This window comes from Zerene cesonia, chromosome 14, assembly GCF_012273895.1.
Source record: "Zerene cesonia ecotype Mississippi chromosome 14, Zerene_cesonia_1.1, whole genome shotgun sequence".
NCBI lineage: Eukaryota > Metazoa > Arthropoda > Insecta > Lepidoptera > Pieridae > Zerene > Zerene cesonia.
The window spans coordinates 7,868,721-7,896,318 of NC_052115.1; positions in this window are offsets into that span (position 1 = coordinate 7,868,721).

A 27,598-nucleotide genomic window follows, 5' to 3' on the forward strand; every position below is an offset into this window, starting at 1 on the left:
AACTGGTTATCTAACTGTTCCGACAGACGTTGCCCTGTTTTCGTGCGAACTGTCAAACGTTAGAGCAAATAACCGTTAGAATATCGTTTTGTTTTTGTATTTGGAAAAAAATTCTTTTTTTTTCATAAGATCTTCCTAAAGACGTTAAAACAATTAAAATAAAAAATCAGTTCAGTTATAGAAGACCGAAAACTTCAACGACATAGAACTATTATTCACATGTTTTTTTAAAGTACGTTATTTAAGATGGAAATCTAAAAAAAATGTCCCATAAATGGATTACTTTTCAAGTACAAATGAAGCTAAATTTAATATTAATCTTCCTAAATAACTGCCTAATAAAGAGAGGATTTAAGACAAATATTAATTTAATTTGAACTGGACGAATAAACTAACATGAAATAATGATAAGACCTTTAAGTGGTTTATACTCGTAGACCAAACTAAGTCAGCAAGATCCCAAAACTTAGAACGTACATAGCATATGTGGAAATACGTGTTATAAAACAAATGTTTCTGTGCTTCGATATCTATAAAACGCTAGTAAAATGTTTTTCTTCTTGCTATACTAATATTATAAAGGGGAAACTTGTGTTTTTGTATGCTTGCTTCAATTTCACGCATAAACCACTGGACTGCTATCAAAAACATAGCTATATTTGTACCACGGCCGAAACCGGGGCCAACGGCTAGTCGCCTATAAACATAAAAAGAGAGCTTTCTACGAAAATAGATAAAGTAGAATATTTTGTAGTCCTTGCTTGAGCGAAACCGCGAACTAGTAAATAATATATTAAAGTGAAATATTATACCTATTAATGCACTTATCTGATAGTACTTAAACCTTAAAATTAAACGTTTTGTGTTACCAAAAATTACTTTTAAAGAAGAAAAGTATCCTTAAACTCCAAAGCGCTTCAACCGAATTCAATTTTCCAATTAGCGCAACGAAAATCCTACAGTGCCCTCGACCCATCTTAAAAACAACCTGACCCACTCCATTCAACCATCTGCCATAATACTTAACCCTTCGCTGATAAGACGCACCATTACTTTTTACTCAAATTGAAATCCATTTTACGCAGTCATAAATAGCCTTTCAGAGGGAACAGATAAACTAATCGTTAAATTTTTTCCGATAGCCACAGCGGCATGCAATCTCCGGCACACTTAGTGCTGACGCCATTATAGGAGCATTCACCCTGTCCCATATTTTTATTATTTTCATAGAAGGCAGCAGACTTGAAACTTCTAAGGAAGAATGTATTTAGTTTAATTTTTAGTCTTAGATCGTTGTTTATCTGATATTCTTATACGAGAAGAGTAACTGATGATTAGATATCTCGTTTAAGTCACGTTTAATCCTATATCCTAAACACTATTCCATGGTGTAAGCTTCTGAATATCAATAGATGACAATACAATAATTTCATGAAGTTATCCTTATTAGAATCGCCAGGATTAAATCATTTCCCTATATATTCTCTTCAAAAGACTAAATTATTTCAGTTGATTCTTTGATTAAAGAGATGTTCATTTATATATTTTAATATTTTTAACTATTTTTATTACCATAAATATTAACTACTCGGCTAATACTACTCCCAAAATGTGTAAATACTAGCATCTACCTCAGAGCTCTAAACATTAGGTACAAGGACGTTTCCACAGTCCTCTCAAGTCTAGATGGTCTAGATAAACTTGTTCTAACAAAGTGCGAGATGAGTATCCTTCTTTTAATTAAAAACTGTTTCTTGGCTCGTGACGAAGTGACACTTTCTCTGCATCTTTTAGGACTCTTATTCCTGGATTTTAATTACCTATTTGGGAAACTGTGCCTTTATAAATGCTACTAGTGTTGGCATTGAGGTTAGCACTTTCTACTTAGGTTTACGTGTTTTTATGTGTTATATATTGCATGGATAATAAATTCTTTAATTTTCAAATTACTTAAAGCTTGTTAACTCGGCCTTAAATAATTGTATACAATCGGTGGTGACATGATTGACATATAATGTTATTGTTGCGAGAAAATATTAAGTTTTTTCAATAAAAAAGCAGACAAAATACTAGTAAATCGCCCAGGAGCGAGCGATCAGCACCACCCATGAGTCCTTGTGAAGGCGTTGTCGGACGTCGAAGAAAGAGGTAAATTGTTTTTTTTTTTATTTTAATTATAATAGCGCGAGGCAAAAAGAGGCGCGAAAACCGAACTTTACTCGTGCACCGTCGGTTCAGGTGATGTGGATGGAAGTTAGCCTTATGACGGACGATGTTAAGTGAGTTTATTTAACTAATATTGAAAAAGAATACAACATCTACGTGGGTGGAGACGGAGCGAGCTTCAAGTTATTATGGAAACATGTATTCACAAGAGCTCTTAAGAAATATTAATAGCAAAATTAAACTTAGTCCATAAAACTTCCCTCCTAGTTGGCATGTGTGTCAACCAGCACTTGGGCGCAGCACAGAAGAGGCCTATGTAGGAGGAGGCCTGTATCCCAGCAATGGAAATATATATGTCCTGATGATGAAATTAAAACTCGCTTAATAAATAATTACGACGCAAGGGAGTAACATACACCGAGATTGCCGTCGTAAGCAATTCACAAATCCCTTCGCCATTACGTCGTGTACACACCGTATCGGTAGCTATTAGGTCTGTACTTAATCTAAGATTATGAAGTCAGCGGTACAAAATGTATATTTGATTAGATGTTTATGTGTTTTGCCCAAGCTAATATGAGAGATTTGGATTAATGAATAGAATAAAGATATGAAAAAGAGAAGTAAGACTTTGAATAAAAATAAAGGAGAGGAAAAGAATAAGAGATTTATGTTTATGAAATAACTGTTGCTCAGATATTTTATAGCTATTATTATATTATCAGTGTGAACATATGGGCTGTATAAAAATATACAGGAAGTTTTATTGACCTGTATCGATTTTTAAAGCTAACTCAAGGATATAAAAGAAGTAACATTGATATTTATAAATGCTACAGTCTCCGAGTATGAATGGCGTATTAACGTATTTTCATCCAACTTCAAAAAAAGGAGGAGGTTGCCAATTCGGATTGGCAGGAGGATATTCTGATAGAACATTTGCCTTGTAAGCTATATTCGCATAAATGGCTGTTGTACTATGCACAAAAACTACAATATACAAGGAAATTTGAATTAAAGCACAAACAAAATAAGGTACACAATAAATTCACACGAAATTGGCAATAGAATATTTGGCCAGCAATTATAACTTTTATCTACATTAGATTTTGGACGCAAAAAGTTAAATGGGCAATCTATACCAATTCCGACCCTTTAAGGGCCTTGTTAATTGACCTCAGCTTATATAACCCTTAAACGCTGATATAAGCCTGTCGGTTAACCCTTTCTTTTGTGATACAAAACGAATTGAACCTTTAGTGATGGTGTTACGATCGATTTTATCTTGAAAGGGTTTACTTGATACGAAATTAAAGTGGCCTTTGTGAAACACCAGCAATATAGCTTAATTATTAAGATTCTAGTATCGTAATTGTTGAAATTGGACAATTTTGGCACTATTTAGTTTGAGTGTGAATTCAGTTAATGGTTAAATTAGAGTAAAATATTAATAGAATACTTAATGTTACTTAATTGTCTTTACAGATCAATACTCCAAAAGTAGAATTAATTAGACAGCTGATGGAATTTTTATGAAATATATATTAAATAGTAGCATCTACAGTAAATTTTGCTATCGTGATGGATAACGAACAATCGATCTTACGTTTGACTACTTTATTTGTAGTCACAATAATATTATAAATGTGAAAGTCTGTTTGCTTGTCCGTCAATCACGCTGAAACCATTGAACGGATTTTGATATATATAGATTGAGTATAAGCTGACTTGGGTGATAGGATATTTTTTATCCCGATTAAATGCTCCTTTGGGATAAAACAGGAAGCTCGATATCCAGGCGAATCCGGGACGAGCAATTAGGTTTTTAACAAATCTATATACACACAGTTAAAACAGATATGCTTACAGGATAATGTGAACGTTATCTTATGATATGTCAATTTGAAAATTATACATTGCTTGCAGTGAATGGTTACTATCTTGAAGTATACGAGCGATCGCGTATTGTAGTGCGTTCATTGCGGTTCAGTCGAAAGAGGCGAGTATAATGGAGTTAAATGGGATTAAAAGCATACAGCTTAATATAAATCAGTTACTAATTGCTATTTTTTTTCTCACCCCACATTAAAGAGTTCGAAACGTTTGAATGTGCTCACAACATGGAATGTAAACCCCGACAGAAGATCGGCGTGACGGCTGCTGTATCCGAGAGGTCCATATCCTATTCCTCACCCTTCCCAACCTTATCATTAACTGTCCTAATTAATTCTTTATTGATCTCACACCTTTTAAAGTTGGCAATATATCTCAGCAATTATTATTCTGTAAATTGCCTTACGCTTCTGAAAATATTCATGGGCGGTGGTAGCACTTACGATCAGGTGACCCTTCGCCGACTATAACAAAAAAAAAAGTTAAAAGAAAATAACCTCTTCCTTTCTGTTCTGTGAATCATACCTTCCATTGGGTGAACAACAAATTATAATAAGAATACGTCACAAATTAACGTCAAATGATATTTAAATCTTTGACCAAAGGGGTTTCATCTAATGATAAATTATAGCGGTTTTATGATTCGGCCACAGGAGCGAGGATATACTGAAAATATTACATTTTACTAATAAATTGTCCACGTCAGACATATTTAGATTTCGACTTTTGTATTAAATATAATACAAAAGTACATTTGTTAATTCTTTACTCAATACACCGAAATATAAAATATAATAAAATCATATGATTTTAGCTATGTTAAAAAGTCTTATTGCTAAGCAGAGAGTCGAGGTTTTCAATATCATATCTTCTAGAGAACCCGTGATTTTTTCTTAAACGTTTTAATATTCTAGTGATTATCGATTGTTTTTTACACGCTTTTTATTAGCTTCACCTGTATGTTTGTTTGTAACCGACTTCTTTGAGCGCGATTTTGACCCACTTTAAACGGCCAGATTTCGTTCAAACTTTGTAGATTTATTGAGGACCGATGACAATACACTAATTTGATAAAATTATTCTATTTTTCAATTTGTAAAATATGATAAAAGCGTGTTTTTTAGTTTTTTTTAACTATTATAATATATTATTATCTTCTAGGCCTCCGGGGAAGGAGCAGAGGGTTATGTTAATACTGGACGTGATTTTCAACAACAATTATCGTTTCTGGCAGGATGTTCTTCGTAGAAACTTTTTTCTGAACCGGTGGTAAATATTAAACGCATTTCTACGAAATAGTAGTATACACCTGTATTCTGTATAGTGTGTTGTAGAGACGGAGACTCTTTTGTCTATCTTTCCCAGTTTTTTCCTTTGTTGTCTCCATTAATCGTTTCCTTATTCCTTATCCAGTAGAGTTCACAATCCATTTGCCATACAAATAATAATAATAGTCATTTATTCAAAATCTCACTTATTATATAGAACACAGTGTTGTTAGTAAAAAAGAAAAAAGTTGCTTAAATTGAACTAAGGTGCCTTATAATAATAATTAGTATTAAAATTAGTTATGAGATTTTGACCCCTATTTGGGTAAAGGCCTCCTCCATCTTTTCCATAACTCTCTGTCCTTGCCCATCTTTGTCAGTCATTTCCTTCTACATGTGTTATGTCATCAGCCCACCGTTTAAATTTTCGAATAACATTCTTTTTACCCTTTGGTAAGGACCAATCGATCCATCGATTGTCCATCTCATGTCTTAATATCGTGAGATATGTCCAGCCTTCATCATTCAGAGTATCAGTGAGTTTAGTTTTTTGACGAATGCTTTCTTTTGTAATCTTATGTATTCGTCTAATTTTTTGCATGCTTCTCTCCATTGCTATTTGACTGCATTTGATTTTTTGTTTTATTTTATTTGTGTATATCCAAGTTTCAAGTCCCAGTACAAGCCATACAACAAGCAGGGTAATAGACATGCATCACATACTGTCCTTTTCATGTGCAAGATCCTTTGTGCAATTCCCTTTCAAGATTTCTCTTAGTGTCCAAAATATCTACCACGTGGCATTAATTCTTCTTTATTGCTTGTTGTTTTTGTTTTTGTGCAAGTATATGTATTCATTAACGTATTCAATCTTGTTACCATTTATCACAATCGGCCTTTCGCAATTGTTGGTTTATTAGTCCGATTTTGGAGCTTTCGCAGTCCAATGATTTCATCGTCTCTTCTAGGTCTTTGGCAGTTTCAGCGTTAATTACAATATAATCAGCGAACCTCAGATGGCTTAAATAAGCTCCATTTATGTATACTCCCCCGTCTTTCCAGTTTAGTTTTTGAAAAATATTTTCAAATACTGTGATAAACAGCTTCGGGGAAATGGGATCTCCCCGTCTCACTCCTGGTTCAATATTTATTTTGTCTCCACTAGTTTCCAATTTGACTCTGCTTGTGCTTTTGGAATAGATGAATTTCAAAATATTAATATATTTGTTGTTGATATTTGATTGTTGTAGTTCATACATATCGCCTCTGCAAATATTTATGGGCGTTGCTGGTCGCTTACCATTAGGGAACTAATCAGCACATAACACATTTGAGTTTGACTAACCTTAATCTTTATACAAATAAAATACCTCACTCCTGCAATACTCTACTTCAAAAAATTTTTGATTGGTTTTGTATTCGATTCGTGACGCAAAGAAATTTGAATAAATATCATTCCTAAATCCTATTTATCGTTTCCAAATAAAACAAAGTAGCTGAACGCTGAACATATCGACAATTTGATTTACCGCTGACTTCTGCAGATACAAAGTAAACAGTTACCGAAGATCGGATGAGGCACGATATCAAAAAGATATCTAAAGAACGTCAAAGTCATTTCATATCAAGGTTTTATAGACTGAGATCTTGCAGTGGAAATTATTTAGATATCCAACTGGGCGGAGACGACAGTAAATTAAACTTAGTGTTAATGACAATCTTAGGAAAAGGAAGAGGTCCACATACTAAAAATCAATTAAACAATTACGAGTGTGTCGAATAATTTAGTCAGAAAACAATATTTTAGTCTTTGTAACTTCTCTAAATATCCTGTAGATAGTAGCATCTAATTACCTTACTCTAACTTTCCAAGCATAGCGTTGTTTACTCTTTCTTTGTTCTACTCTTTCATATATTGCGAATAGTAAATGAATAAATAGCGACATCTGTTTTGTTTCACTCATTTTTACATCTTAACTTCTTAACTGAATAACAAGCATTAAGAAAAATATCAGCCAGCTCCTCACCCACATTGCCCGTACGAGACGTTCCAAATAACCAGGAAATAACCCGGATAACTGCGGAATGGAATTCTATCGAACACTTATTGTCTTACTAAGAATGTAATATAGTCACTATGGTAAATTTTTCGCGTGGCTCAAATTACGGAGGGTGTTACGTTTGATGTGAAAAAAAAGGTTTTACGTAGGTAGGTGGACTTGGAAGGGGATTTGAATAAATAAATAATCTTATCTTTTAAAGCAATGTTTAATCTACTAGCATTATATAGATAAAATAAACATTGCACCCCAAAATAAGAAACACATCCATAGAAAACCGCTGTGAAATAATACGTGACGTGCTCTGGGTTTCTTACAGTGAGTGGGGGTCTGCTGACTGCATGCTGACATTTTGCCACCGTGGCTTCAAAATCAACCTAACATCACAGTTTACTCAACAAACAAAAAATAAGCACACCAATCCATTACCAAACTATATGTCACTATTATCCTTCCAGAACTGAAACTAAAACACAGCCAATAGTTCACGGCAACGATAAATCACACATGATCCATCACAGTTATTCAAATCACAGGCTCGCAATAAAAAAACGCTAGTTCGTAGCAGCAAAGTTGCGAGAACTTTCTGATTTACGAGCGCGAGCCGGCCCTATGTGAATCCGTAAATACATGTCAACGAAATGTATCTATGATACTATTCTATTTTCGTGGCGAAGTTTGGTTTGTTTCTTATTTATTTTTTTATATGAGATGAGAGTTGGCACGGGAGCTGGTGGGTCGATATGGCCAGCACCGCCCGTTGATTTGCTTTGCAAATGACCAAACTTACACAACGCGAATACGCGAATCTCATGGAGAATAACTAGTGCATTGTTCACACATAAAGTGATCTCACCTATAGGGTATGGGGTAGATAATATGCTTCACTTGTTTTCTTTGTGGACAATTCGGTGATCAGCCTTCTGTGCCCTGCCATACAGAGTTTTTCTCGTTAGTCCCCACCGGGCATAGAACCCAGGACACCTCGATTCTAGGGACACGGGTTAACCACTGCACATGCTTCGACATATTATATTATATTCGAGCATTCAAACGAATGTGTAAATGCAAGCTAATATAAATCCATACTCTATAAATTTAGTATCCTGCGTATTTGAGATCAGCAACAAACAGACACGAAAAGTACCATATATAGGGTTTATTTGTAATTTTATTCATTAGTATGTATCGATCAGATTTACAAGAACATTATACGTATATAGCTTTAAAATATTTGTGGTTTTAGTTCATTGAAAGTAGAAGACAGCTCGATGACTTGCTAAAACGCAAGACAATAGAACAGCTACGTGAATGGAGCTTCCTGTGCTTTATTACATATAACTTTACAATGATATTATAAATCCTTAGATTCGCCTTGAAATAGCGAATTATTTTTTATTTTTATTTTAAATAATTTAGTGATAATCACCCATGCCATGACGTCGCAAAGCAGTACTTATGCCAGTGTGGAAAAGTGATAGAGCTTAACCTATATAGCTCTTTCATTTCTCACGTCACGGTATCGGTCCAGCCGTTCACGTGTGATGGCGTGACCAAGGGAAATAGGGATTCATTTTTATACATATATATAGATATTTTTGTAAATAACTTGTAACAAGTTATTTATTATGTCTTCAGTTATAATCTGTCACTTGTGTCCATTCAAACCTCAAAGTTCAACCAAGCATTTTTCTAACAAAATTAATTTACAATTATCATCAGTCAACCTCGGCAACTTTTTTCAGTCCGTCCTTGTCTGTCGCATCGGAATTTATATTTTGATCTCAACATTTCGCTCCAGTGTGTCCAAACTACAACACTTCGACACCAGGCCTAAAACCCGCATCACGCTGTCCTAACTTCTCTGATTTATTGTGGAACTAAACTATTAATTTAAAGCTCTTGCTATCTCTACGAGATGACATGACAACTTAGAAATTGTTTTTAACCCCTGACGCAAAAGAGATGGGTGGAAGTTTAGTTTCTGCCTGTATATCCGTCTGTGTTATCATAACATTGAAATGAACGAATCTCTTGTGGTTTTGTTTTTTTTTTTGTCATTTGTATTAGCCATATATCTATTTAGACATTTGTCATGAAAATCTGTTCAACCTTTTGAATATTATAGGCTCCGTAAAAGTTGATGACGGGTTTTCTTTATTTTTTTCATGTATTTTCTATGTTATACTTCAATTGCAAGTTTGATAAGGGCGTAGCGCCTTAACTTTCTCGCACTGAAATTAATACTTAATATTTCATTATAATATGAAGTTTTTAACCATAGTGCTGTAAAAAAAGAAAAGATGTATATAAAAGGACACCGTGTCTCCTTCTATTCCATGGACTAGCAATATACTGTTTGATAAACACACATTAAAATAAAGATATAGAAACACTACAGCACTAAATAATGTACTAAAAAGCAATATTGATTCCAGGTAAACATCAGCCACCCAACGACAATAAAAACAAATCAAGAACCCGATCAAACCATTCCCAAAAGAAGCATAGCAATCAATCGTAGCGCTTTAAACTCCGAGACACTCCAATATGAATGACAAAGACATCATTTGCTTTGCGAATATTCAAGAACCTGTTAACCGAACTGAAATCTTGTTTTGATCTACAACCGTTTGAATTCCACTCTAAAATAGACGTGAAATTAACCCGTCGATGGATCAAGATTTTAATTTCGAGTGTGGATCAACGATCCACAACGATCAACGATCGAGAGCCAGTCTTAAACGTTTTTATGTCATAGCGTGCAACTGAGGTTCGCCTGATGGTAAGCGATCACCACTGCCTATGAACGTTTGTATATTTATGGCTGCTGCGGTACCCACTTTTAAAGGGTTTATGACTTAAAGAATGGACTGAGAAGGGTGAGGAAAAGGATACAGACCTACGGCAACATTTTGTAAAATCCTACCTGTTTTTGTTTCTCCGAATTCGGGTCGGTTCCAACGTGTTTTCACTTTTACATCACATGGTATAAAACCACTTCTAAGGTTAACATTTCTTGAAAGAAAAATACAATATGTTTATTTTTATTTGAAGACGATGTTCCGAGACTTTGTAGCGCGTGAAAATCGTCGCGACAGGAATGTTCGATGAAATTTATTTTTGGATGAACAATTATCGTTTCGCACACTTACATTTTGTTCTGTGGAACTTTTTTCAATACTTAAGCGTCTCAAACACACAGATTGAATTACTTACCATATTTTCCAGCCGTATCCGTTTATAGCCAAGCAAAGTTCGTACGGTTTTAGTGTTTCGAGTCTGTAACGAGCGAAGCGATAGCGAGATAGCTATTTGCATATAAATGGTCGTAGCACGATGAGAGAAAGTGATTTTTTTATTATAGAAGTAGAAGTTTCATATTGAGTTTTATCATATATATACCAAAACACTTACTCGCTTACAAGCCATTTCTATACAGTTTATTTGCTATATATTATATAACCATTGCGTTTATTGACTAATAAGAATTCTATAAAATTATTTAAGACATATTATTAAAAATTTTGCATTATTCAATCAATTTTACCATGCAATTCATCATGTTTATAAGAGAGAGAGTCACTAAGAGAGAGAGATTTCTACCATTTAGAAATCATGTATTTTTCTATTATATGTTATGTTTGCAGATCCAAAACGAGCATTACTGAACTCAGCCCATTTCATATATTCAGTTAGTTAGCCTTAAATCCAATTGCTTTATATCAATAATTGCATAATACCAGAATTATCACAATACTATACGTAATACTGTATGTGTAAAAAGAATCTCCTAGTTGAAACTCGCTTCCGCTTTCGCTCCGCCATATAATCTCACAACTTCAAACAGCGAAACTCTAAAGTGAATCGCATATTCTTAACGGGCATGTAAATTGTAAGAGGACAGCCCTGGCGGCCAGCCAGCACACAAATCGTTTCAGGCTAAAGTTATTTGTTCTCTCAGTAATACTGGTTATATGTCATACTGGTACCTGGTAAGCTAGTATTGAAAGTTTAAGTGGTGGACCATAATGTTATGTGCGCGGTGAAATTATAGGTTGGAGTATGATTTGTGTGTGTGAAAGTTATTTAAGCTCAAACTCGGAGTCGGAAGCCCGTTTCCTTTTTCCTCACCCGTCCTAGTCCATTCCTTCTTTCCAGTCGTTAATCCTTTCCTTTTTCCTTACCCCATAAAAGCGGACAGCGCATTTACAGAGGTACTATCATATTATCTATTCAGTTAGACTTCTAAAAACACTCTTTAATCGTCATAACATAGATTAATATTCACTAGTTACCACCGGTTATAAAAGTAGTTGCTACAGAGAAGAGCTGGCAAGAAACTCTATAGATACTCTTTTAAAATCATGTCAATTTTACCTTTCAGTTTAACGTAATTTATCATACTGATAATGCCAATGAATATTGAAGCCAAAAACAATTAACATAGGTTCTAATGTACACCATCTTTAGTCTATAACACTGCCACATTCATTTGCTTAAATTCAAACCGGTTGTTTAAAATAAATAAATGTACATAGAGATATATATTTTACATTTATATTGCGTTACAATTACTATGATAATTTAAAAATAAACAAAAATAAAACTAAGTAAAGTTACTAAAAAAAAATCAACTAACGTCTTAATATATCGAATATTGTTACATTAGTTCGCTAACATAGTTTAATTAGCAAAACTAAAAACAAAATTAGCTCCCTAACTAGGAATTTAAAAATAAGAGAAGTCATAGGGGCTGGGTGATCCCAAGAAAAGTATGTTGAATATTATAGATATTATAAATCAATACATCTACTATTACTGTGGCGGGATCACAGGTGGCAGAGAGACTAGGCGTTGCTACGGTATGGAAAAAAGACGCAGGTTCGAATCCCGCCCTGAGATTAAATTTTTTCAATTCCTTCAAAATTTCTCATTTATAAAACTTTTCAATGCTATAAAACTAAATCTAATCAAATAAAAATATACGCTATATATATTACTTTTATTTAAAAAAATAAACGTTAATAGATTAAATTAAATACGTAAGTTATGCGACCCACTTCTCTAGATTCAATTGAAGATACTTGGCTCAGATTTCTTAAGTAAAACATACATTTTAAGTCATCAACGTAAGTGAACATTGGATATATGAGATATGACGTTGTTTTAAAAGTTGTGTGGAAAAATAACTTGGAATATACTTTATATTTCATATGAAAATTATTAATATTCAGGTTACATAAAAGTAGTAATACTTTATTTATGTTTGTAGCATTTCAATCTTAATGGGTTAACACACAAATTATGATATTGCCCGAAAATATTTTTTCAGGGTTTCGTCGCTGATCTAATTCAAAAGGGAACGGTTAAAGAATATATGTTTTATAAGCGTGTAAACTATGTTTGTACAAAATTAGACATACAATGCACATAAATACCATGATAAAAATACGATTTAATTAAGGGGATTCTAAATACTTTTTTTCCGTTGGCCTACTTGAAGAAAACCGACATGTATCGTGAAAGAGGGTATCCACAAAATAAAAAAATACATGCAATTAATTTCGTATAAGTGAATATTCGATTAGTAACTTTGTTATGTTTTTTCGTGTGTACATAGGGAAGCGCTTGACTACGATATTTCTATCAAGCCACACATGTTGAGCAGATTTTAAAGACTTTTTCGAGCGTGACCACGCTCACAGTAAAGTGTTCGAAACGTCGAGTTTTATAATATAATGGATAGATCACGTTTAAAATCCGTTAAAATGTCGATAATTACTACTAAGTTTGCTACCAATATCTGTCTGAACGTCACGATTAACAAAGGAAATCAAATCATGCCTCGTGTTTCAAAGGAAGCTCTTTAACTCTTTATAGGATAATAATTATAGACTGGTTTATAGTTGAAAGTTTACAGCTAAAGATCGCAGACTATGGTCTGAGTTATTCACGTTTGTATTTCACAGTAGTTTAATGAGAGCGGATGCTGTTACACGAAGAGATTCGTGGATAAATTCGAGATTTATATTTGTATAGTTTAGTTGTGTTTACTTCATTTTCGTAAATTTTATGGGTAATATGAAGAGTAATTTGTATTTTGGAAATCGTAGCGTCGTTTAACTTAAAAAAAAAACCACTAAAAACTAAGGCTCGCGGGCGAAACCGTGGGCAGTAATCTAGTATTGAGCAATTAATATAAAGTAATATAGAAATTAATAATACAAAAAAGTTATGATTAAAACTTACAAGTATGAAAACTCATGATATGACCTAAGACAGCATTTTATATTAATCATATCTTACATCACTAAGCCATTTTTAAAACCATATAGACAGATCTGCGCCATTTGATACAATCAGATAAAAGATTTTGGATGCCCGCCATATGTGCTGAATACATGAATATATTCATGGTTTTCCAATTGTGAAAGAGGACAATGGGATCTACATATCGTATAAAATTTAATGCTGTGTGGTGGCCTTGGCTGCGAGCTATTTGCTATGCAGATATTAGTCTGTCTGATGGCCATCCGTATCTGTGTCAAACTGTATGAACTGGGCCCTAGAAGACTTATTTATTAATAAAGAATATTTTTTTATTATTTTATTAATAATTTCCAACAAAGTATACAGTTAACATTTTTGTAAAGCTTGCTACATACATGGTTTTCTGTACCTTTAATTACAGGAACCTACAACATAATTCAAGTTATAAAAAGTCAAGTGTGATAATAATGAAATAATTAACAATACAATAGTTTGGTGTGATACATTATGAAAATATTGAAATAAAATTATACAATAAAAATTGATAATTAGTATTCGAAAGATTTGAAAATGATTCGTGTGAATATACGAGTAGGATTGCGTTAATGTTAGATATGGAAATCTCTCTGACTGGATGGAACAAATTTAGGTATTGAGATGATTTCGATACTTACAATACAATACAATACAATATACTTTATTTAACACATATAAATGAGGAAGATTAACAAACAAAGAAGAAGAGAACAAGAAAGGAAAGAAACATTTTAAGGTTAAATACCTATTCATTTTCCATTTAATATCTACATATTAACCTTAATATGTAGATATTAAATGGAAAATGACAATTTTTCTGTTCGTAAGAACATGCCTTATGCATGACTGAAAACGTTACAAATTTTTAGCCCATTTGGTTTAACCGTTCTCGACACATTTAGCGTTGAATTATATAGGTAGACAATATTCTCAGTGATTGATTCGACCTACATAACATGCGGTTGAATTGGCGATAATTGAATGTAATTAATTAATTTAATCATAATACATTTTGTGCTTTCAGGTTCGGGCGACGACATAGCATTTTTTATTCATATCTAGATGCGACATCAGTTGTAAAAATATAATTATAGCAAGTTAACAAAAACTAGGGAGTTTGACAATTTCGATGGAAAAATGCGAATCTTCTTAAAGCACCACTTAAGCTAGAAATGAAATCAGTTCAAAACGGACGGATCAAGCATCACGTTCTGGATTCATCAGAAAATCTCACTATTTACATTCTCAGAGATGATGTATTTCTATTGCCGATATAACATCAAATAATAAAAAATCGAGAGAGCAACGGTTGGCTCGGCCTGAAATTGGATGGGTGAACAAATAATTATTTTTGCCTTTGTACGGAACCCTTAGTATCACATCTCCGACTTAGCCTTGACCGATTACATTTTCAAAAATTACCTCCTGAATATATGTAAATATTCAGAAAAACCTGACACTTAATTATAGTACCTGTTTCAATCTTTCTCGAGGATTTAAGCGTGATATCTTTGAGTAATGCTATATCCATTGTGGAAACGTAGTGCTAGAGGTAGACGATCTTCTTTGATAGTCCTATTATACAAAGATCAACTCACTAGTGACCTTCCCAGTATATGATATGCTAAATAAAATAGATTGCTATAATATAGTAAGTGCTATAACATTTGAAAATCCAGTAGGAATTCAAACCAATTCCTGATCCAATTTCCTCCCCGATAGTTCACCAGAGCTATAACTTAGGCGAATGTTCTAATGAATAAGCTACGTTCGACCAGAACATGAATATACATCTGTCTTTATTTATCTGTGGGCACAATTTGTATTAATCTACAGTAGAATTGGTTAATACGGAGCTAGTGAATTAATGTTGTTTATGTTGGTATGGATTCGTGCATTATTTTCGAGACGTACGACTTAAAACATGGAAATAACTGGTGTTAAATTTAGTAACGTTTCTTTGTTATTGTGGTATCGTTGCTTTCAAAATAAAACCGTTTCAAGGTCATAAACAATTGAGAAAGGACTTCGATAGATTATAAATCTACAGAAAAATAATTCGTTATGTTGTAAGCAGTATGTTATGGATGACAGATTTTCGACAGTGCAATCTGGCAAGTTATGTGGTAATCTGTGTGTTTACAATTTTATGGCAATAATACAATCCAACGGTAAAGGTAAATATAGTTAGGAAACTGGCATGTCGAAGAATCAAAATTTCGATGCATGTCATGACATCTGCCAACCCGCACATGGCCAGCGTGGCCAGCCTTAACCCTCGTAGGATGCCTGTGTCCCTGGAGTAGGAACATACGTCACCGCGGGGGTCGTAGCCGAATAAAAATCTGCTCCCATGGCCCCTTCACTAAAGCGTCTCGATTGTACACAGTGGGGTTGAAGTCGGTAGGAATCCGACATAACCCCCGACTCCTCCTCGGGGGCCGTGGATATTAATGCAAGATTTCCCCACCAAAAAAAACATGATACTTATCTCTCTCATAAGATCGTTAAATGTCACTGTCTAATTATATAAAGTAGCGTTACCTATAACGCACTAGTTACTTCATGCATTTGAGACTAAACCTAATATTTTAGCAGTTATACAAAAGGGACTTTAATAATCCCATACATTTTCTAACGTTTTGCAAACGGTTCTACGAAATAGTCATCAAACTTGCTAGCCTTTGGCCATTCGCATATCTTCACAAAGGACTTACATTTGTAGCCAGCAATGCATCAAAGAGCTGAAATACCAAGCTTGCTGTGAATTTATAAAATTGAATTTTGCGCTGTGCGATACAAATCTCAATATTAAATGGCTGGATATCAGATGAAGTTATGATGGAACACGGATTTAGTTAGACGGTAGGTGAGTAGGTTGACTCAAATATAGGTTAATATTGTTAATCATGTTTGTAAATCACTTTTTAATTATGGGAATTAATTTTCCAATATCCCCCTTTGAAGATATTATCAATCTAGATATCAGAATATCAAACTGTGTGAGAGTGTTTATTAATTATTTTGTTTGTCGTTATAACGTGAATTTATAATAATGACTTTTGTATCTAGATATTTAAATTATATTTTTTTTTTTCGTTGTAAGTCGCTGTCGCATTGGGTTGTAACCTGTAATGGTATGTGATTTGGATAAATAAATAAATAAATAAATAAATATATACTTGGCTATATTTCACTGCTGTGCAACATTTTATTCCCGAGGAAATTTATTTGATTAAAAAAGAAACAAACTTATAGCGAATCGAAACTCAAACATTTATTTATTCAATTAGTCTTTTAGAAGCACTTATGAATCGTCATAACATAGTTTTAACATAACCAGTTCGGAAAGCAGTTTCCACAGCGGAGGCAACGAGACCTGATCTAGTTATAATGCCTGAAGTCTGCAGTCCGAACATTCTATACTTAAATTCATAACTGACGTCGCATCCGGTAGTGAATACCTAGTTCAAAGGATCCCTTTATTTCCCTCCGTAATGGCGAATTATTTATTCGTCCAGACAAGACTTTATCATACACAAGAATGGCTTGTATATAAAAATAAACTCACATGAAGTTTCATTTTTATATACTAGCCGTTCGCCCCGGCTTCGTCCATGGTATTTATTATAAAGTCTATGTCACTTAGTGAAGTGCAGCTTTCTAAAGGTGAAGGAGTTTTTGAAATCAGTCCAGTAGTTTTTGCGTGAAATCGTTACATACATACAAAAATATAAATGTAATATAAATAAGTATTGCATATACAATAGTCTCAGAAATAACGACCCTATCAAACGGTAAAAGAATTTTCGCAAACGGTTCAGCAGTTCCTGTGATTAGCGCGTTCAAACGAACAAACACAGCTTCAATATAGTTTTAATGCCGGAGGTCCCACAAAAAGCGGGCATGTCTTTCTTTTCTATGACAACACGAGCAAAACCGCGGAATGAATGACATGGAGGAATTTAATAACCTCTATTTGGGGGTCGGTTAAAAATATAATGTCCTCGAAAATGCCGTTATTTACGAGCGCCTGGACGAAGGGTTAAGTGCTCCGACCCTTTTCTCGATCCCCTGCGAAAGGGCCACTGTAGCGTAGCCTCGCAAAACCTTCCGGGCTAAGACGGTACGTTAAATGTGTCACCGTTTAAATCCATTCGACGTTGGGACGCGTTTTCCCTAGTTAGAACTAGTTGTAACTAAAATCCTTTATTATACCTAGTTCTAACTAGGGAAACCGTAAAACTAGTGTATAATTTATTCTGTTAAGAAAATTGTATTTTATGTTTCTTTATTTCGATTAGATTATATTATAATAAATATTATTATATTCTGTCCTATTTACTTGTGTTTGATTTTACGCGAGTATTATACATTCAGTGACCACGCTCACTGTAAAGTGTTCGAAACATCGGGTTAAAAATATAATGAATAAATCGCGTTTAAAATCCGTTCAAAAGACTTTAATTTCTAAATCATTATAGTGTCAATATGCATTTATATAGTTTTTGTTTAAAACTAGGCGTAAATTAGTGATAGTTAGGGGGGAGCCGGAGGTCCGTTTCCTTTTCCTCACTCGTGCCAGTCCATTATCCCTGTCGAGTCGTCAATCCTTTCCTTACTCTTTAAAAGCAGGGCACTGCCTCTGCGCGTGTTCATGGGCTGTGGTGATCACTTACCATCAAGCGAAAAAAACAACGTGTTATTATTTCTGTGAACCATCAGAATTTGTCATAGTTGGATAGACTTTGGGGTGTTTCTCAATCAAAAATGAAATAACAAATAGTTCAAGGATTTATCGTGCTTTCCCTAGTTAGAAGTCGTTATATAAAAGGCATATAGATACGACTAGTTGTAACTAGGAAGAACGTGTTCTAACAGCAGACTCTACTTACAGGATTTTAACTGAAACATCTCAATATATATAAATTACGGTTCACGTTGTTTGTCCACAATGGACTCCTAATTTTAATCTAATTTACATGTGCAGTTTGATCCAACTTAAAAGACCGGATAGTTTATATTATTTCAATGACGATGTATTACTACGCGGGAGGAGCCAGGGCGTGCAGCTAGTAATATATAAGTTTCTAATTTTACTGAAAGAAATTTTAGGAGCACATACTCAATAATGTTACAAATGTGATATGTTTACGTGACAAGACAACCGTTATTTATGTAATATCGACTTACAGTACTAACAAAACTCACACAAAAATCACACACACACACATACACACACTAGCAAATATTTCATATACTCTTTATTTTTCGTGATTTCCTCATCCAGCGTTTAAATAACAAGGCTACTATCAAAGGTCCACTCAAAGATATAATCACAGAATAGACCGAATGGTCAAAGCTATTAAATCCCTTCGCCCTGAGCTATGTGGTTAAATTTTAATACCTCAAATGCTTTAATGGTGGTCATAATCCTTTAAACCAGCTGCAGCCATAACCGTTTAGCATTTAATATTAAATTACCCACAGATATTACGTCGCACGAATTAAATATTACAGATATTTTAATACTTTCTCGCATCTTGCCAATCTTAGATAACCAAGATCCAGGACAAATAAGTGATTTATTCTACTCCTTTCTACTGACACAAAAACATTTTCCAAAATATTATTCCACGTTTCGTCACCAGCTGCGTCAATCATAATAAATTCGTGTTAAAAAGCAAAGCAAAGCTTATACCGTTCAAGTCCAAGAGAGCATTTGAATAGGTATTTAAATGTCAGCATTTCTCGGTGCGATAAGACACGACTCGGCACACTGGGAGTATCGTAAAATGCAAGTGAATGCAAATATTTTTTCTGCAGGAGTTTAAATATGAAGACGTTGTCGATCTTAATCGTATTTGCGGATTTTGGAGAATACGTTTTGTACTTCATAAATTTCATGTCGCATTAGAGCGATGTTATACGATTTTTATATGGGGAAGTAAACTAAGTGGTGGATAAATTGGCAAGTATAAATTTAGTATGATAAAACACCTAATTTCCATAGGAGGCTTCAAGCTGATAGGCAGTCAGTGTACGTATACTTTGTTTATGGTTAGTTAAGTTTTTTGTTCGCTTTTATATGTATTTTTTTAACGAAATAAAAAAAAATCGTTCATTCCTTTATCACATAAAGAGAGTTAATCAACCATACTAGATGCTTTAGAAAAAAAAAATTAACAATGATTATAGGGCTGTGTGAAGTCCCCTAACTCCTTGGATATGGGGAGATGCAATATACATCTGGATCTAGCGAAGTAATGATAACACCTACCAGACCTTTTTTTTTTTGTCAGAGCCCTTCGGATAAAGAACCCAGTATCACTGTTTATCGATCACGTGGTAACCAACATACCAAGGGGACATTCAGTATATATGATGTGGTAAATGGTAAAACTATATTATAATAATAGTATTTTCTTATGTTTGATTTTATGCGAGTATTATACATTTAGAAATTTAAAACTTTTTAACGGATTTATAACGCGATTTATTCATTATATTATTAACCCGACGTTTCGAACACTTTACAATCAAAAACGTTGTAGAAAATCCGTTAAAAAGTTTTTAATTTCTAAATATATTATAACAATTCAAAAGTGCTTCTAGAAGTCAACTAGATTAATTCAATGTTTGAGTTTAAATACTATATACTTAAAAACCTCAAAATAAAGGTACGCCCAGAATCTAGAATAATTATCTATCGAGTATTGCAAATAAAAAAGGAGACAAACTCTGCGCCATGACGCTCTCTTAATCCCAAAATGCATAAGCAATTCCAACGATGCTTACAAAACATCATTGTTATGTAAATAAAGGGGAATTGGAGGAAATATGTGATTTTATGAAAAACGCTGACTCGTGCCGTGTAATTTGATTCGGTGTTTTTAACTCGGCTGGTTTATACACGTTGTGAAATACTATTATGAATTCTATTAAAATATGAAGTATGAATGTTATTGTTACAGTAGGGTTTTAAATGTATCATTATTATTATATTTCGTCCTTCAATGTTAAGAGTCTCTCACTATTAAGAGATATTTCTTAGACAGTCGTTTCTCTAAAGTATGATAGTTAATGTATTTAATAAAACAAGAGACCAAAATTAAACAAAAGTTATATATATATATATATATATATATATATATCGCCTGCAATAAATAAGGCGTTAATAGATGTTATTGGACGTATAAACCTTCCTCCTGAATCACTCTATTTAAAAAAACCCATCAAAATCCGTTGAATAGTTTTAAAGATTAAGCTCACACAAGGACATAGGGAAAGAGACAGCAACTTTGTTGTATACTATGTAGTGATTATGTATCTAGTATTTAAGATACTTAACTTTGTCTTATGATTAATATTTTGTAAAATTTCTAAGAAAGGAGGTACTTGATTGATATAACCCCAACGTCCCAGATTCAATTCTTGGTCTCAAAAACATGTTCTAAAAACAACATATCGTCTATGTATCCTAATGTAACAAATAAAATTACATGTTTTTGTCTGTTTGTCTTTCTTTCACGTTCCAACAAAGCTTTTATGATATGATTTTTATGTTTTGATATAGTTAAAAGGCTAAAGAGTAACATAGGCTTTGCCGCGTAAAACATCTCATCTCAAGGGAATTTTCTATGAATACGCGGGCGAAGTCGAGGGCAGAAAGTAAGTTAGAAGAGCAATTATATAGAGAAATCCGTATACAAATATTAAAAAGATACGCTACGAATTGAGAACCTCCGAACGAAGGAATGCATGAAACGTTATTTATACTACCATAATGAACACATTTTAAATTTTAATACTCTATTTATTATCAATGCACAGAAGACGGCCGTGTAAGTGGCAGCGATATCTACCAGGCAACCCAAATATAACGAAGAAAACAATTAACAATCCATAGTGGTGCATAATAAAAGTACCAGCATAAAATATCTTTATTTCTTTCATTCAATGACATACAAGTTGTCACTAACATTACCGCATACTCCCTTACAACAAGAATATTAAAACAATTGAAAGGAATATCGTCTAGTTCCCAACCAAAAGCAGGTTATGAACTTGCTAACGCTACTCAATAAATCTCCGATTCTTGAAGGATGAATTCACTGCATTGTACTTATTCTGAGGAACGATATTAAAAGCACTTTATTTACTCTTTCTTTTATATAACGATACTGTTAAACAAATAATATTTTGCTTGATGTTCCTAGAACGTTTATTCAAAGAACGTCGAGCAAACTCTTTGCTTTTCATTAAATTGCATTTGTACTGACAAGAAGGAATGATTCCGCTAATATTTATAATGTTTATACAGCAGAATATTTATAGTATTGATTGATTCATCAGACTCTAAATGGTTTCCGAAGAATTAAATGAATCAAAGCTTAGTCGTATATAACAGTATTTATTTATTAGTATAGTATTAATATTAGTTATCTGTATTACTGACAACTACCGTTTGGATTATAGCAAGAGAGATATAAAATAATAAGCTTATATGAACATGGAATTTATCAGTATAATTAATAGTCGTTTTTCTCAAATAAAGTTGGATAAAATATATACATAGTAAGTTGGAAAACTTCACCGGTTGCCTGGAAGAAATGATTTATAGGTATGAGGCCGCCAATCTTCACACATTCTTACCTAAACTGCAACCAGCTTTAACCCTTTAACCATTGATCTATACCATTTTATGACCTTTAATGAACTCTTAATATAACGGTATCGCAACGGTTTAAATACCATTCCTCAGAATAGACGCACATCACAGTTTAGGCAGCTGACATAGTGCATCCGTGCGGTGCTCTGAGATGTTTTATACATGACGAACCGGGTAAAGAGAGGTTATTTTCCATCCATACATCAAGTTCCTTAATGCTAAACCTTTGCTTTGAATTCTGGCGTTTTGTCGACAATATTAAAGTTTCGGAGAGAATTCCAAATGTCAGTATTTGTACTTACAGTCTTAGAACTTTGGCTTGTTTAAATGTAGAGGTTGAGAAATGTTGGTAGTAACGATACGGTATGGCAGAAAGACGCGGGTTCGAATCCTGCCTCGTTATAATTATTTATAAAGCATTTCAATGCCATGTGGATTCCCTATTGGGAGTTTTAAATAGAATATTTGATTTTTATCCCACAATTATTAATAAAATAAAAATAAAATAAAAAAGAGTTTATTTCTCACATCATTTAAGTACATAAGTTTACACATATTCAGTATATAAATAAGTGTGAGACTGGTGCCTAAACTAGGTAATAAAATTTACCTGTATTTTAGGTCACCAGGCCCCCACTCCTCGCTACCCTACGACCAACGACGAGTCTTGGGATTGAATGACTGGATATATAAAGCCAGTCATTCATAAGTCCAATAGAAATAAATAAAGAAATACTTAATTTTAATGTATTTTACTTCCATTATGTATTACATCCCAACATTTAGCAATACCTCTGTATCCTCATAATTCAAAGTAAGAAGCCATTCTTTCAAAACTAACTTTAGTTTATTTTTCGTGAGTGAATAAATGGATATTTTTTTGAAAATTTTGTTGTATAGCCTTGGACCCATTACATAATTTTTTACATTTATTTCTTAAGATACGTTACGATATATAAGGAACAGATCAAGCGCACATTCGTCGTCAAAACTAGTAGCGATCTGTCCCGTGTAGGCTTCGCGAACATCTGTTACGGCCAGCGCGGGCGAGGGACGAAGAGCATGAAGTGTTTGGCTGGTCGGCTGTTTACCATAGATATAAAACTAAAAATTAAATTTAAGAGCTGTTTGTTTTATCATTAAAACGCACACATACGAGCTCAGTTAGCTATAATAATATAATAAAATATTAAAAGCATGCAGTATCGAAATATTAAATGTTTTAACGCATCTTGTGATTTGAGTCTTTTACATTTTTTAACGTGGTGTATTTTTTAAAATAACTAAATAATCACGCTTAAATGATAAAATTAACTTATTCATTTCAATTAATCTATAAAGAGGAAGTATCTAAGGAAAAAAAAAATTCAACCTGGCAACCCTAATAAACTCAAACATTTATTTATTCGTTTAGACATCTTACAGAAGCACTTTTGAATCGTCATTACTTACTTTTAACATTTATCACCGGTTCGGAAAGCAGTTTCTACAGAGAAGAGCCGACAAGAAACTCTGTAGTTGCTTGTTTAAAATAATATCAATTTTACATTTTAACTCTACATAACATGTAATATTATTTACTTATTACTAATTGTATTTATTTATTTATTTAACATGTATTCAACAATGATATTAAAGAACTGTCCTGTGGTTCTTAAGCTACAACATCCAATAAGGACAATAAGATATACTTATGAAATTGTTATATTGTTGCCGGTCCTTCGTAGGCGTACAAAGTTCAAATTAAATCAGTCTGTTTAAAGTGGGTCAAAGTCAAGTCAAACCGTTACATGTAAACATACAGACGAACTGAATAAAAGCGCGTTAAAAAGAGGTTATGTTTTCATACCCAATGAATTAAACTCATATTTATCCACCAAAAATTACACTCCATTCTGTAATTAACATTATAAAACCAATTTAATCCACCCGAAAAGCTTTCACCTTATCTGAAATAATTTATCACGCCATCAAAACATTTCCCGCCATTTTTAACATTATTTGTGGGAGCAAACGTTTCTCCACAAATATTTTGACAGATGTTCCACACAATGAGTTGAAGTGATCTGTAAGAATAGCTTAGGATATGAATTATCGAAGTATTTTCTTGTGATTTTTAGCTATGATATTATTATGACGAGAAAAAAAGGACTGGCGGGATACGGGTGTGTTGACCATCCACTAATGCGTACGGAAAATCGATCGGTGATTTTTATTGTGAGAGTCGAACTTTTTTCGGCACGAATTGGGCCACTTCGCATGAGAAATAGTAGCATGCTTCTGTGTATCGCTCGGTGGGTAAAGCCGAAAACCTGTATCCTTTCCACTCTTCCCAATCCATTCCTATATTACCCTCATCAATCCTTTCCTTATCCCCTTCATCCTATCTAGCAAAGGTACTATCTCTACAAAAGTTCAGGGTCAGTGGTGGTTGCCTACCATTTCCAGTAGCTCGTGTGCCCGCTAAGACATATAAAAGTGAAAAAGATGCATCTCCCCACCGGCATAAACACTTCTTTTAGCATAAAATAAAGCTAACAGCTCTTGCACACACCTCCAACAAACAGGACTGGATAACATACGTTTATTTGACGTTGACACCACGTGTATTCCCTTTATGGCTGTTAGGAGTCTCGCGCGAGATTCTCTGATTTACAAGCGTAAATGAAGGCTGGGATTATATTACCCCTCACACGTGTAATAAAACATTTATTGAAATTACTCTCGAATAATTTTGCCTTGACATTTAAGTTGTGTTTTCTTGAATTGGGTTTTATGCTGGCGTTTAAAATGAAATCAAAGAGGAGAGTAGATCTCTCGTACTGTGTTAAAATATTTGAACTGTCGCATTGTGATAAATAATTGTAACCGTAACTGTTTATTTTATATCACTATATTATTTAAAATTTCGATTCCGAATTTTTTTCTAAAACTTAAAACATCTATATATGATAATGAGATATAGCTGAAGAGCAAGTAGCGATTTCAAATTGACAATTGAAAGGACTGCTCCACCGGTTACAAAAAGTCTTTCATAGTTGGATATATATATTTGATAATACTAGCTGCGCCCCGCGGTTTCACCCGCGTAAGTCCGTATCCCTTAGGAATATCGGGATAAAAAGTTGCCTATATGTTATTCCAGTTGTCCAGCTATCTACGTACCAAATTTCATTGCATTCGGTTCAGTAGTTTTTTCGTGAAAGAGCAACAAACGCACACACATCCTTACAAACTTTCGCATTTATAATATTAGTAGGATAGGATATACGTGAACCCTAAGTATTCACTGATCTATATACCTAGTATGATTTTTAAATGAGAACAGAGTGAAAAACTAGAATAAAATAATTATATAACAGATTTTTAATATAACATCATCAAGATTCAATAATGTTGGAAAAACGGATTTAAAATTATAATGACACAAGTAACTCTTCCAGACTTATCTAGAAAATATCCATTATTCCAAATATTCCAGAGTAGTTTTATTATGAAAGATTTCTTCGTAATCTGGCTTTTAGATTAAGTATCTACACCCTAAAAATATTTTAGATGCAAAATTTTCTACGAAAGTTCCGTCACTTATATTATACTAGCTGCGCCCCGCGGTTTCACCCGCGTAACGTATCCGTATCCCTTAGGAATATCGGGATAAAAACTTGCCTATATGTTATTCCAGTTGTCCAGCTATCTACGTACCAAATTTCATTGCAATCGGTTCAGTAGTTTTTGCGTAAAAGAGCAACAAACGCACACACATCCTTACAAACTTTCGCATTTATAATGTTAGTAGGAAAAATTATAGATACTGCGAATTATCAAATTATAAATATTAAAATGGCTTATTTTGAAATAATTTTTACTATTTAACCATCCTAATTACTTCCCTTATAAGTATATTATGCACTTTTATATAAATTAAGTATTGTTTTTTCGGATCCAATAACTTCCATCTACAACTTATACCCTAAGGGTAGTTTTCAAACGCTGACGACACTGTGACTGTCGCTGCTATCGGCCTAAATGTATAAATCTTTTCTTTTTTTATGCCATAGCAGGCAACTGAGCTGGTGGTTCGCCTGGTAAGTGAAATACGATGCCCACTATTAAGGGGAATAGGATGAGGAATGGACTGATGTTTGGAAAGAAGGAATGGATTGGGAAGGGCGAGGAAAAGGATACACTTATACCCACTCGCTAGCCCAAAATGCCTCATAGAGGTACACACGTAATGTGCTGTCGGTAATGATGGTCAGCGACTGTGATACCAGCTTAAACGGTGTACCGTGGAAAAGTGGCAATGAATTTCTTAATCACTTCTGTTTTAATTAAAGATTTTGAAACAATATATTTAGGGTTTCGTAGGTTGAACAGAACCTTAACTCTAAGGCTTCGCTGTCCGTCTGTCTGGCTGTCCGTCTGCCATGAGGCTGTATGTCTTGAACCGTGGCAGTTAGACAGTTGAAACTTTCAGAGATAACGTGTTTCTGGTATCTGGCTAAGCAACAGTTGGTTATGTCTGTAACATATGGAGGGTAACTGTTTGCATGTCTATAAGTAACCGACTCCTTTAGACCTCCTTTTTGTAAAAGATTTAATTAAATTTTAAACAGTTATCAAGCGTCAGTGACAATGCAATAATTTTATGACTTTTTCTCAGTATCCGCATTAGTATCGACCGAATTAAATAGTTTAGTTAATTCTGTCACTAAAGAGTGTACAGACACCTATCTCTGAATCGCGCTAGCGCTATGTTTTCGCTACAACTTTTCAACACTCTTCACTTGAGGGTTACAGGCCGGCCAGTCGTGTAGGCATGTCGAGGATCCTCCCTTTTTTCGATGGAACATTTCCACCTTCCTTCCTCCACAAAGCCCTTGCTTATTTATACAGAACCCGCCACGGCCCAAACCAGCACTTTATCGCGCTTTCCGTAAAGCGGACATAACCTACTCACATTACAATTTCCATAAACGCTAACAGCGGCTGCGAGTTTCTGAAAGTCGCCCTGCGTTTTATACTAATTAAAAACTCCACAATCTTGGTGAAGTTTATAACTTTGATTATTTCGCGGGGAACGCCGCAAGTGAAATTTCACTTTAAATTGCTAGACTTGGATCTTACATAATATTATTTAGTTGGATGTGGGGTAAAGATGCAATTCTGCGTGGTATGGTGATTTACAGCTGACAATGGAACAGAGAAGTCAATCTCAAACATTGATACCT